The 13,369-nt window shown below is 43.6% G+C and overlaps 1 long non-coding RNA gene across 1 annotated transcript; it reads left to right on the top strand.

Moving 5' to 3' along the window:
• The first annotated feature begins 559 nt into the window (after positions 1 to 559).
• LOC133790002 (uncharacterized) lies at positions 560 to 3,518 on the top strand. Its single transcript, XR_009873841.1, has 3 exons — positions 560 to 1,281; positions 2,222 to 2,285; positions 3,446 to 3,518. It is a non-coding gene; the product is annotated as an uncharacterized LOC133790002 (long non-coding RNA).
• The last annotated feature ends 9,851 nt before the right edge of the window (positions 3,519 to 13,369 follow it).

Below are 13,369 nucleotides of genomic sequence, written 5' to 3'. Positions count from 1 at the left end.
GATTATAAATAATAAATTTCCACAATTTTAATTTTATTTATTTTTCAAAAAAAATCAAAATTTTTTTTTTTTAAATTACAGATGAACAGTACCCGTATCGGGTACTGTTCACCGAGTGTGCTCTGGCTGCTGGTGGCGCGCGTGCGGGGCTGGGGTGCGCACACGAGGCGCATGCGCGGGGCTAGGGGATGCGCGCACAGTGTGCGCAGTGCGCGCAGGGCTCGCACACGTGATGCGCGCTGGGCACGCGTAAATGCGCTGGTGCGCACGATGTGCGCGCGCGCATGGTGTCACGGGCCGCCAACTTCGATACTCGAATTGATGGAACGTGCGGCACTTGTTAGAACTCTTAACTAGCAAGTCAGCCTAGAATTCACACTTGCGGCAAGCAAACTCAATGGTTAGCCACGTTACAAGTCTCACACAAGTAAGGGAAATTATGAAGAAGGAGCAAGCATGTAATATCCAACATTTTCATTATAGATTTATTTATTATAAATCAGAGTTTTAATACATAAAATGTACAAGTTTACAAATTTAAGAAATAGTAATGGAAAAATAGTGTTTAAAATATGATTTTATGTTTTTAATGAGATTAAAGAGAGAGAAACTTGAGTAGTCAAGTATTGGACCCAAATGTCATATAATTTTAATTGGGGATTTTTATAAAATTAAGAAAGTTTTGCTAAAGGGCTTATTTGAAAAGAATTTTAGTATTTTGGGTCCAAGTGTAATTTAAAAAAAAATAAATAAATAAATAAAATAAAATAAAAGGCTTCAGCCTTTCTTATTACCCGAGCCCCTCTCTCTCTCTCCTCAGAAACTCTCTCTCTCTCTCTCTCTCTCTCTCTCTCTCTCTTTCTCTCTCTCTGCGTGTTACTGTTGCCGACGACGCAGGAGTACTCCACTTTTAGCCACGCGCCGGACCGTTGGATTCAGAGGCCTCCGAACTATCGACTCACGCGGGAATCTAGAGCTCACTCGCCGATTAAACGCCTCAACCACTCGATTTAAGTTCGGCCACCCCGCGACTTCAAAGTTGCGATTCGGCCACCTCGGGCATCCGTTTGCCGATCCGTCACCACCATCGTGCTCCTCATGTTGTGGGCTTCAAAACCCAATAACTTGTTCCTACATCTACCATAGTTGGGTGGTGGGCCCACCACGAGCCACCGTGATCCACCGTAGACCGACGGTCGAAACTTAGTGTTCGAGGTTCCGAAGTACGTTTTGAGTTTCAGAAAATCATCGTTTGACTTGTTGTGGAACCCGATCATTTTGGTATAATTTCTTTAACCTATATATTGTGATTTAATTGTGATTGATTAGAGTAATTGTTATTATGTGTATTTATAGTATATAATTATATATTATTGATATATGGAATATTTTCTGTAATTTACTGGCTGTCTGGGATTATATGTATTTTTATACAGGTTTTGATTTTGGGATTGTCCACTTTATAGCCGTTGTGCTGTCCAATTTTCTAGAAAATATTAGATATTAAATAAAGTATAAAAATACATATTTAATTGATTTTATATTAATATGGAAATTATTATGATTAATTAATTTTAATTATTATTGTTATTGTTTTGTTAAGTAAATCAAGAATACAGATTCATATATATATATATATATATGAAAAGTATGATTTATAGTAAACCTATTATCTAACCATTATTATTGTATATTAATATTTTTATTAATATTTGAATATTAAAATAATATCAAATATTAGTTTCTTACAGTTATTGATATTTGTAAGACCAGTAAATTTTGGAGAAAGTATATTTATTATATCACTGGAATTGATATTATGACTAATTAATAATAATATAAATATTTATATTTATATTATTATCATTATATTGATTATTGCAACTTTATGTTAAAAATATGATTTCTTTTATAAAATGACTATTTGAATATATACATTCATATACGTATTGCTATTGAAGTATTTTGTTATTAATATCGAAATAAGTTTAATTATAGACGATAATTATTATTTTTGTTAGGATTATTATTATTATTATCATAAGAGTACATTATCTTATGAGCAAGGTTTAAAGCATTGTTTTATATGAAGAGTTATTTGCATTATGTTGATAATAATTATTATTATCATTTATATAGTTTCTGGTATTGTTAATATACACTATCAATAGTGTATATTTACGATTTTGATAGAATTTAATAAATGATGTGCCTTGAATAGGATTTGTATGGATTTGATTGATTGACTCTTGCTGAGCAATTTTAAAATAAGCTAAGGACCTAAGGTAAGTAAATCTCACATTTTGTGCTTAAGTGTAAGATGCATGACTACATTGATTGTGTACATCTGATGAGTTAAGTATGGTATGATGATGATTCATATGATAAGTATGTGAAGAATGGTTATATGAACACCATAAGGGTGTTGTGTGATATGTAATTGATGAATTCCGTGATATGTGAAAGATGTCTTACTTGGTTAAGAATGATATGAATTATGTGCAAGTATGTGTTCTTATGTTGATGGATATGTGGATTACTTTATGTTCATGATTTTTTATATGTTATGATATATGAAGCGTTTAAGTTTTTAGGTTGGAAACCTTAGACCTGAGCCATAGCTCTACGTTAAGGTATAACAACGCCACCAACCCAAATCTTCATGTATTATGACTAAAGATGTTTTGAGTTATATGAGATGTGATACAATGCCTTGATTGAATACCATCAAACATGAGTCATGAACATGAACATTGACATTTCAGCATCAGCATGTATGCATGGCATGTACAGTTATGTGATACATTATTATGTGATATAAGACCATGCATATAAATATGAGGAAAATTGTGAAATGCCTTGAAATGTCTTATGTGAAGTGAGCATTTTAATGACACAAGGCTTAAGCAAAGTGATAATAAGATATTTAAAAAGGGTGCCACTGTTTTGATGAAGCAATCAAGTAAGTTCAGTAAAGAAGACGGAAGTCTATAAGACTTATAGTGGCTGCCCACTAGTGTGGGCTAGGTCAGAGTTGACCATTCAGATATGTTTGCCATGTTTCCGTCTTTCTCCTCCATATGTGTAATAAGTATGGCAGCTATGGCAACGATGAAATGAGTGTTATGATGAGCCTAGCTGAGATGATGGCTAGCTGGAGGAGAACCCATGGGATTCTATATGATATGTGTAACAAGCCCTGCAGGCATTGGCTGAATCAAACAGTGTGCACAAGTGAAATTGGGCCCATAAAAATGTGAAAGTAAAAGAAAGAGCATAAAAGTAAAGTTTGAAAGTGCATGAGCAATAAATGAAATGCATAAGTATATAAGTCAGCATATTAGTATATGTGCACTACAAACTCACGACATTCATGTGTATGTGTATGCATGAGATTTGCTTACTGAGCGTTAGCTCATTATGTTATTTTCCAACATTTTTCCAGGTGTGGCTTTAGCTGTTGAGCAACTTGTGGAGCACAGACTCAGTAGCAATGCAATAATGGTTTAGAGTTTTCATATGGCTGCCTTAAATTTATTGTATTCATACGTGTAATAATTTCTACTAATAAGTTTATATAAAAGTTTTAAATTTTTCTGTATTTCTTCGTATCATTTTATTTAATTCTTTTGGTCAAGTGCCTTACATACTCGTAAACCCTAGAATTACGAGTATGTGGCAGACGTACCCTACCTTAGGGACGTTACAAAGCACGAGGCAAGCAATCCAGAGACAACATCCCACACAACAATCAGAGCATACAACACAGTCAAGTGGCACGCAATGGCCCAACAAAGGAAACAAACAAGCAACACATAGACCGTAAAGAAAGCATACACAAAGGGACATGGCAAAGCATCGTTCAATTCATATAAGGCCTTGATAGGGCAAGGGAGTACACAGCTTAAGCCCCTATCTGCTGGTGGCCATGGTGCTTCCTTAAGTCACCAAGTCACCCCCCACCCCTAAGGAGCTTTCTAAGGAAATGAAGTCTTCCCAGGAACATATATGAATTTTGTCTAGGAGACATATGCATAATTACAAAAGTGTCATCCCCTACCCATGAGGTTACTTGGTGCAAGACTTGACTAATGATCAAGCACCAAGGCATGCTCATCTATACAAAATGGCCCCTGGAGGTGTGTCATGATGCAGCACGTCACACTCTCCCCCACTTAAATCTTCGGCGTCCTCGACAAACTTGCCCCTTGCTGATCTTCAGTCTTCTGCGTATGCTTGTGCAAGTCTTCCGCCCTTTCCCAGCAAATTTCTTCATCTTCGAGCCCTTTCCACTTCACCAGAAACTCTTTTTTCTTCATTCTATCCACGACCACGATCCTCTCTGCTAGGATTTCTTTAGGTTGTCTGCTACTTCGTGGCTTGATGCTGACTCCTTCTCTGGTAGACTGGTTGCGCGCTGGATCTTCTGGATCTTTGTGATACGATTTGAGGTTGCTGACGTGCAAGACCGGGTGTATCTTCATCCATTCTGGTAAGCTAACTTTTTAGGAGGTCAGGCCCACTTTCGAGATGACTGGAACAGGACCCTCGTATTTGTGGACGAGTCTGATGTCCTTATTCCCTCGGAATCTCAGTTGTTCGGGCCTCAGCTTGATCATCACTAAGTCGCCTGCTTTGAATTCCAGCGGTCGTCTCTTCTGATCTGCCCACTTCTTCATTCTCTTTGATTCCTTCTCCAGGTAGGCTCGGGCAATCTTGGTGGTTTTCTTCCAGTCTTTCATGAAATTAAAGGCTCTCAGATTTCTTCCGCGATACTTATCCACTATGTGGGGTAACAGCGGTTGCTGACCGTTAACAACTTCAAAAGCGCTCTTGTTTGATGAAGAACTCTTCTGAGAGTTGAAACAAAATTGAGCTACGTCTAGTAGTTGCGGCCAATTCTTTTGGTTGGCACTGACGAAATGCCGCAAGTACTCTTCCACCATCCCATTGAATCTTTCAGTTTGTCCGTCTGTTTGGGATGGTAGCTCGAGGAAATATTTAGTTGTGACCCCAAAAGGTTGAATAACTCCGACCAAAAGGTCCCTGTGAATCTTCCATCACGGTCACTAACTATATTTTGGGGTACTCCCCAATACTTAACTACATACTTGAAGAAAAGTCTCGTTGTCTCTTCTGCCAAGCAATATTTTGACACTGGTATGAAGGTTGCATACTTTGAAAATCTGTCCACGATCACTAAGATCGCACTCAAGTCTCCCGTCTTCGGTAAACTAGTAATGAAGTCAAGCGACACACTCTCCCATGGTCGGCTTGGGACTAACAAAGGTTCCAACAACCCTGGCGTCTTGTGTCTCTCCACTTTGTGTTGCTGGCAGGTGAGACAGGTTTTGGTATACTCCACGATATCATCGCGCATTTGTGGCCAGTAGTACCTCTGCTTCAATAGGTCATGAGTTCTCTGCCACCCTGGATGACCCGCCCACAAGGTGTCGTGACACTCACTCAATAGTGTCCTCCGCAAATCTCCCGTCTTTGGAACATATAAGCGGCCGCCCTTGGCCCACAAAAGATCGTCTTCTACCCAAAATTGGCGAGTCTTCCCCTATTTTGTGAGATTCATGATGGTCTTCACCACCGGGTCTTTCACCAGGTTCTCCTTAATGCGCTCTCGGAGTGGAGTGGTCACCATGCTAGCCGACATATTTGCCAGCAATTTTAGAGCCGCTAACTCAGCTTTGCGACTCAGGGCATCAGCTGCCTGGTTTAGACGGCCCGCCTTGTGTTCAAAATGAAAGTCGAATTCTGCTATGAACTCCTGCCATCGTGCTTGTTTAGGGGTAAGCTGTGGCTGGGTGAGGAAATGACTCACCGCGACATTATCTATTTTCACCACAAACTTCGACCCCAACAAGTAGTGCCTCCACACTCATAGACAATGAATTACTGCGAGAAGCTCCTTCTCTTGTGCAGTGTACTGCCTCTCTACCTCTGTGAGTTTGCGGCTTTCATAAGCTATGGGGTGGCCCTCTTGTACAAGCACTCCTCCCAAGGAAAAATCAGGCGCGTCTGTCTGCACTTCAAAGGGCCTACCAACATCTGGTAAGGCTAGGACAGGATCTCGCATCATGGCTTCCTTCAGACTCTTAAATGCTTCGACACACCTATCGGTCCACGTCCAAGTTACACCCTTATTCAACAACTCGGTTAAGGGTGTTGCCCTTCTTGAATAGCCCTCCACAAATCTTCGATAATAGTTGGCTAAACCAAGGAAAGAGTGTAATTCCTTCAAATTGGTGGGGGCCTTCCAGTCTTGAATGGCCTGCACCTTCTCTAGATCCATGCGTATCCGACCACGTTCTACTATGTGGCCTAGGAACTTGATTCTCTCTTGTGCGAAGGAGCACTTTTCTCGCTTCACATAGAGTTGGTTCTCTCTCAATTTCTGAAACACTTGAGATAAGTGTCATTGATGTTCTTCTATTGTGGAGCTATAGACCACAATGTCATCCAAGTAGACTACCACGAACTTGTCTAGGTATTCCTGGAAAACTTGGTTCATCAACGTACAGAATGTGGCTGGTGCGTTTGTCAACCCAAACGGCATGGCTCGGAACTCGTATGCTCCATATCAAGTCACACACGTTGTCTTCGGCTCATCCCCTTCTGCTATTCGCACTTGATAGTAGCCTGATCTCAAGTCCAGTTTCATAAAGAATTTTGCTCCACTCAATTGGTCGAATAAGTCGGTGATCAAGGGGATGGGGTACGTATTACGCACTGTCACCTTATTGAGAGCCCGATAATCAATACATAGTCTCAAGCTCCTGTCGTGCTTCTTCTGAAATATCACGGGCGCACCATATGGTGCCTTCGATGGTCTGATGAAGCCTGCGTCTAGTAAATCCTTCAACTACTTCCTCAGTTATGCTAGTTCAGGGGGTGCCATCCTATAGGCCGCCTTTGCAGGTGGTTTGGCTCCCGGCACCAGCTCAATCTGGTGATCAATCCCTCTTATAGGTGGTAAGGCTCTGGGGAGTTGATCCGGCATAACACCCCCATACTTCTTCAAGACCATTCGAATTTCTGGGGGGATGACTTCATCCACTGGGTCCTCGTATACTATGGGTAGGATAATATACGTGGGCTCTTGTCTTCTCACGCCTTTCTTCAATTGTAAGGCTGACATCAGCTTGGTTTCTGGGGGCTGCTCTACTTTAGCAGGCACCACTGCAGGTGTCTCCCCCATTATGAGTAAGCTTCCCTGTAGATGGGATGGGAATGGCTCCCTTTTCCGTAAGGAAGTCCATACCCAATATCAAATCAAAGTCGTCCATTCTCACGACCACCAAGTCAGTCTGCCCCTCCCACGAGCTGATCTTCATGTTCACCTTTTTAACCACGCCAGTTGTGGCCAAGGCTTCTGAGTTAACCGCTTTCATGCGGCCATGGTCCTTCTCCCATTTCAGTCCCAGACGTTTAGCTTCGATCTCTGAAATGAAGTTGTGAGTGGCGCCTGTATCGATCATCACACTTCCGGCCATTTTACCGTTTAGAGTGGCGTCCACATACATTAGTCCATTTCCATGGGTCTTCTTCACTTGCGCACCGTGTTTCTTAAGAGCATTCAGCATCCGGAGGGCACCCATGTGCGTATACTCCTCCTCCTCCTCTTCGTTGGTTTGTTCCACTTGGGAAAATGACGCCTGGAGGGCACTCATCTTGGATTTGTGAGGACACTATGTTGATTTATGAGGTCTGGTACAGATCCAACATGTAAGAGGCCTCTTGAACGGGGGGTTACTACCTTTGCTAGGAGAGTTAGACTCCACACTCCTTTTCTCTCCTCCCCCACTCTTGCTTTTCCAAGACTTCCCAAACTTTTTACTCCCAACATTACTTCCACTAGTCGATGGATTGGTCTTCTTGGATTGAATGTTCCCTGAAGAGTAATCAGTCAGTCGTTCGGCAGCAGCTTGAGTAGTGGCTAGGTCAGCCACTCGTTGTCTCTCGAGCTCTTGCTTTGCCCAAGGCTTCAGACCATCTAAGAACGTGAAGAGTTTGTCCACTTCGGACACGTCTTTTATATCCAACATCAACTCAGAGAATTTCTTCACGTATTCTCGGATTGTTCCGGTGTGCTTCAGCTCTCTCAAATGGCGTCGAGCTATGTAGGCAACATTCTCAGGGAGAAACTGCGTCTTCAACTCTCTCTTTAGATCTTCCCACGTTGTTATGGTGCATCTTCCGTTCTGAATATCGTCATACTTTGTCCTCCACCACACTTTGGCATTGGTAGACAAGTACATCGTTGCCATGGTGACCTTGCCATCTTTTGATTCAGCTCTCACGGCTCTGAAGTAATGCTCCATATTAAAGAGGAAGTTCTCTAAGTCTTTCGCGTCTCTAGCCCCACCGTAGGGCCTCGGCTTAGGGACTTTTACTCTCCCATATTCCATGCCAATGGGTCCAGTTGCAGGCTGATTTCCAACTGCCCTCATGGTGAGGTTCAGCTTGGTGTTCATCTCCAACATCTCATCCTTCATTGCCTCAACTGACCCCCTACAATTCTCTACGAGGTCATTTAATGCTTCTTGTAGGTCCTTCACCGCTCGTTCCACTACCTCAATACGTTCCTCCCTCTGAGGACTACTGGATGTGCTTGAAAGGTTTTCCCTCCGCTCGATTGCCGTTATGCGGGCTAGTATATTGGTCGTATCCCGCTCTAACACAGCCACGCGGTTTAGTGCGTTAGTCGTCTCCGGTTCTAGCCTGATAGAGCTAAGATCCCTACCTCTTTCGTCCACGCCATCTAGTTCTCCAACGCGCCTCTCCAGCGCTTCAATCCTTTGAGTGTTGCTCACCATCCTGCAAGGTCACCAAGCTTTCTCAAACTTAGCTCTGATACCAACTGCCACGGGCCACCAACTTCGATACTCGAATTGACGAAACGTGCGGCACTAGTTAGCGCTCTTAACTACCAAGTCAGCCTAGAATTCACACCTGCGGCAAGCAAACTCAATGGTTAGCGACGTTACAATTCTCACACAAGTAAGGGAAATTATGAAGCAGGAGCAAGCACGAGGCAAGCAATCCAGAGACAACATCCCACACAACAATCAGAGTATACAACACAGTCAAGTGGCATGCAATGGCCTAACGAAGGAAACAAACAAGCAACACATAGACTGTAAAGAAAGCATACACAAAGGGACATGGCAAAGCATTGTTTTATTCATATAAGGCCTTGATAGGTCAAGGGAGTACATAGCTTAAGCCCTTATCTGCTGGTGGCCATGGTGCTTCCTTAAGTCACCAGGTCACCCCCCCCCCCAAGGAGCTTTCTAAGGAAATGAAGTCTTCCCAGGAACATATATGATTTTTGTCTGGGAGATATATGCATAATTACAAAAGTGCCATCCCCTACCTATGAGGTTACTTGGCACAAGACTTGACTAATGATCAAGCACCAAGGCATGCTCATCTATACAAAATGGCCCTTGGAGGTGTGTCATGACGTAGCACGTCACACATGGCAGCCAGAAGAAAAAAAATTCGAAATTTTTTTTTTGTGTAATTTTTCAAACCAAAACTATTTTCTAATTAATTTTTACCATGTTTTACACAAAATAAAGCATATATAAAAATTAATAGCATAGAAAACACAACAAAATAACCTAAAAATTGCTAAAATTCACATAAAATCAATATGCTTCATAAAAACATGAAAACCATCCAATTATTCAAACATATCAAATAATCCAATTTTAAACATGTTCATGCATGAAAATAAAGATTACCAAAGGCTCTGAGGCCAGGTTTTGGATTAGCTTATATAGGATCTTTATTTATTTTCATGTATATCTAATATTAAACAAATTAATACGAGATAGCCTAAAACATGTTTGTAAAATTGAATTCAAAGAGAAACTGTTGACCCTCGAATTGGTCAACTGACACGGAGTCAAAACGCTTGATGTGGATAGATGTGTTGGAATGAATATAATGACAAAAATAGTAAAGGACACAGGAAATTATAGTGGTTCGGCCCCAGGAACTGGTAATGACCTACGTCCACTTAAGTTATTATTGATATGAGATCTCAAAAGAGTGATCAAAGAACTAGGGTTCTCTGAGTTTCACAAACCTGGATAGATAAACAGTACAATCGTAATACAATAGCTCTAATTCTCTCATAAATCTATTGTACGCCCTAAATATCCACGGGCTATTAGCGAGCTGAGAAAAGGCATAATTATATCTGTCACGTGGATGCCGCGTACCTAAAGATGTTGTTACCAGGTCCTACCTCTTTAGCTCGAGGTAACCGAAGGCTTAATGAGATTACTAAGGAGTTAGGTCAGGAGTATGGACACCACGAGCTGAGAGTACATCAGGCCCGACGTGTGAGCTTGAGTTGGCACCTCTGACCCCCTTATAAAGTCAGCCACGCAATGTAAATGTGCATATATCAGACATCACGTGTTTGATCCATCCCTGAATTCTCGGACACGCAGCATAAACGTGCGTGTTCAGGCACCCACGACTGGGTTGGGCCATGTGGTCCATTATCCTCCTTACCTATTGATTAGACCACACTTCATTGTCAAGTTTTAGGAATTAATCATGAATGTCACAGAAGTGACATGATGGGTAAGAAGGTCACGGGATGTCCTCCCTTGCCAACCCCCAGGTGCCCTCTCCCTATAAATATGGAGACCCTGGGAGTTGCAAAGGGTTGGATTCTATTTTGTAAAGAAATACCCTGTAAAGAATATCAGAAGGATAGCAATAATATTGGCTGGTGGACTAGAAGGATTTTAACCTTTGAACCACCTAAAAAAGTGTATGTGTTATCATTTTGCTTTGATATCATTCATTTATTACGGTTCATTATTTAGCACTAATCCCACTCTTTATTCTATTAATTATTTGTTGCCGAAGAACCGTGTCAACAGTTTGGTGCTTTCATTGAGAGGCTGTTAGATTGGTGCTATCGCAAATACCCAGCCATGGTAGTCACTCGCTCAAGACATGGTAACGAGGCTGACCAACGTGATGGGGAGGAGGCCCATCATGCCGCCATTTCCGATGATCAGAACCCTGAGGTTCAGCAACGGTCTGTCAAGCAACAAGTAAGCCAAGACGACACTGGAAGTTCGGCTCCCCGGCCGCCCAATCCGAACCCAGATTTTTACACGGTGGTGGAAATGGAAAATGCTCAGTTGAGGAGTCAGCTGGCAAAAGCTAACCAGCAGATTCAAGAGGTTTTGGCCTGACTACCCCCTCTTACAACTGACGCTAACGTCGGAAAGAGGCAAGGCGAGACTCATAAGTCCCGCCGAGGTAATCGGTCCAGGCCCAGTCGGTCGGTCAGACCCCCAACGTCAAATTCTACTCCCACATCGCACCACCGGGAGACCACTTTTGAGGAACTTCCTAGGGCTGAACAGCAGTACAGCCGATCGGTCCGGACCTCAACTCCCAGCTCACTTCCGCCCTCGAGCACGCCTAGGAGGGCTCAAGGGAGCTCGCAAAGGAGATCCGGGGAAGGCTCATAACGACAGACTGCCCCGGCCAGCCGTCCTGCACCCCGCTCAGACCGCCGAGCACAGGACGCGGAGGATGGTAGAGCGGAGCAGCCGCGACCTAACCTGATCCGCCCTGATGGGACTAGGATCGCATCTCCAGTCAGGCATCCTACTTCACCAATAAGATACCCGTCTCCTCCTCGGCCAGTCCGAGACATTCCGGCTCATGGGAGCAGCAGGAAAAATCCTCCTTCTGTCGGACCTTCCCATCGTAGTCGGGCGCCTAGAGAAGTCTCGGATCCCCGTCCTCAGCGGCGGGTCCCAAGCTTCTCAAATGGAAGCTATTGGACCAGAAGCCATTGAAGTGACCTCTCCAATGAAGACCTGCGCCAACGCTTAAGCTCAGCGCAAAGTCCTCGGGCCGCCCCAAGAAGCGACCTCCGAGATCGCCTAAACTCTCAGAGAGGAGACCCAGTTGGAAACGGCAGTTGCACTTGCCAAAGGGATGACCTGTCTGAAGTACGTGACAGCGGGAACGTCCCATATTACCTATCACAAGATAGGAGGGACAATAATCCGCCAAAAGCGCACAATGGATCCGGACCTGTTGAACAGCCCCGAAACAACCAAGGAAATCAAGACAAAACCCTTGAGCGTCTGGCTCAGATGGAGGAGCTGATGAGGAAGCTCCTATCAGAAAAAGAAAAAGATGAATATCATTCAGGGGATGAACTTAAGCTCTTCGCCCCCAGCATAGCAGCAACGACATATCCACCTAGTTTCCGCATGTCGTACTTGTCCAAATTCAACGGAGACGGGGATCTATCAGATCATCTGGGTATGTTCAATACCTTGATGATGGCCCACAACATTGGCCTCGAGATGAGGTGTTTAATATTTCCTTCCACCTTGACTGGGCCGGCTAGACAATGGTTCAAATAGAGTAAGAAGCAGTCAATCAGCTCGTGGAAAAATTTCTCTGCTAACTTCAAGAGAGCATTCTGAGCTTCCCAGGCTGCCCGCATCAAGGCCGATACCCTGGCGAATGTAAGGCAGCAACCTGATGAGCCTCTGAAGGCTTACCTGAGCAGATTCGCGAATGTCGCTACTCGGGTCAGAGACGCAGATGACAGCTCCAAGCTCATGGCTTTGAGAACTGGGATCCTCATCGATGGAGGACTCTGGGAAGAGATACAAAGGAAGGGAGTTAACACCGTAAATGAATTCCTAAATAAGGCCCAGGGATGGATCAACCTGGAGGAGGCGCGAGCCTCAACTGCAGGAACCATCCAGGCCCCTGAACAGCCCACTGGAGTGGGAACGAAGGCCGTGACAGCGACCCAAACTGTTACACAGAATAACCAGTTTGGTGGAGGCAAGAGAAAGGGGAGTAGCGAGGGCAATCAGCACGGCCCAAAGAAGAACAAGTCCGTAGAAAAATTCAAGCCGGTCTATGCGACTTATACCGAGCTCACCCAATCTAGAGAGAACATCTTTCTAGCAAATTCTGCTCGCTTCCCCTGGAAGAAGCCGGAACCGTTAAAGCACCAGAAGGGTAAGCGAGACCTTTCCAAGTTTTTTCGGTTCCACAACGATATTGGCCACAATACCAATGATTGTAGACACCTGAAGGATGAGATCGAAACTCTCATCAGAGTCGGACCCTTGGCTCAGTATGCGCGGAATAGAGTTCCCGCCGGTCATTCAGCTCCGAAAGTCCCGATAAGTCAGCCCGGACCTCGGGTAGATCAGGACGTCCCTCCTCCCGTGATAGGAGGAGATATTTCCACAATATCTGGAGACCCCCATCTAGCTAGCACGAGCAGAGGTGCCCAAAAGAGATACGTCAATGAACTTAAGGCTCATAACAGAGTGGA

This window comes from Humulus lupulus, chromosome 7 (assembly GCF_963169125.1).
Source record: "Humulus lupulus chromosome 7, drHumLupu1.1, whole genome shotgun sequence".
Lineage (NCBI taxonomy): Eukaryota > Viridiplantae > Streptophyta > Magnoliopsida > Rosales > Cannabaceae > Humulus > Humulus lupulus.
Note: the sequence above shows the minus strand (reverse complement) of the source record. Positions and strands in the feature narration are given on the sequence as shown.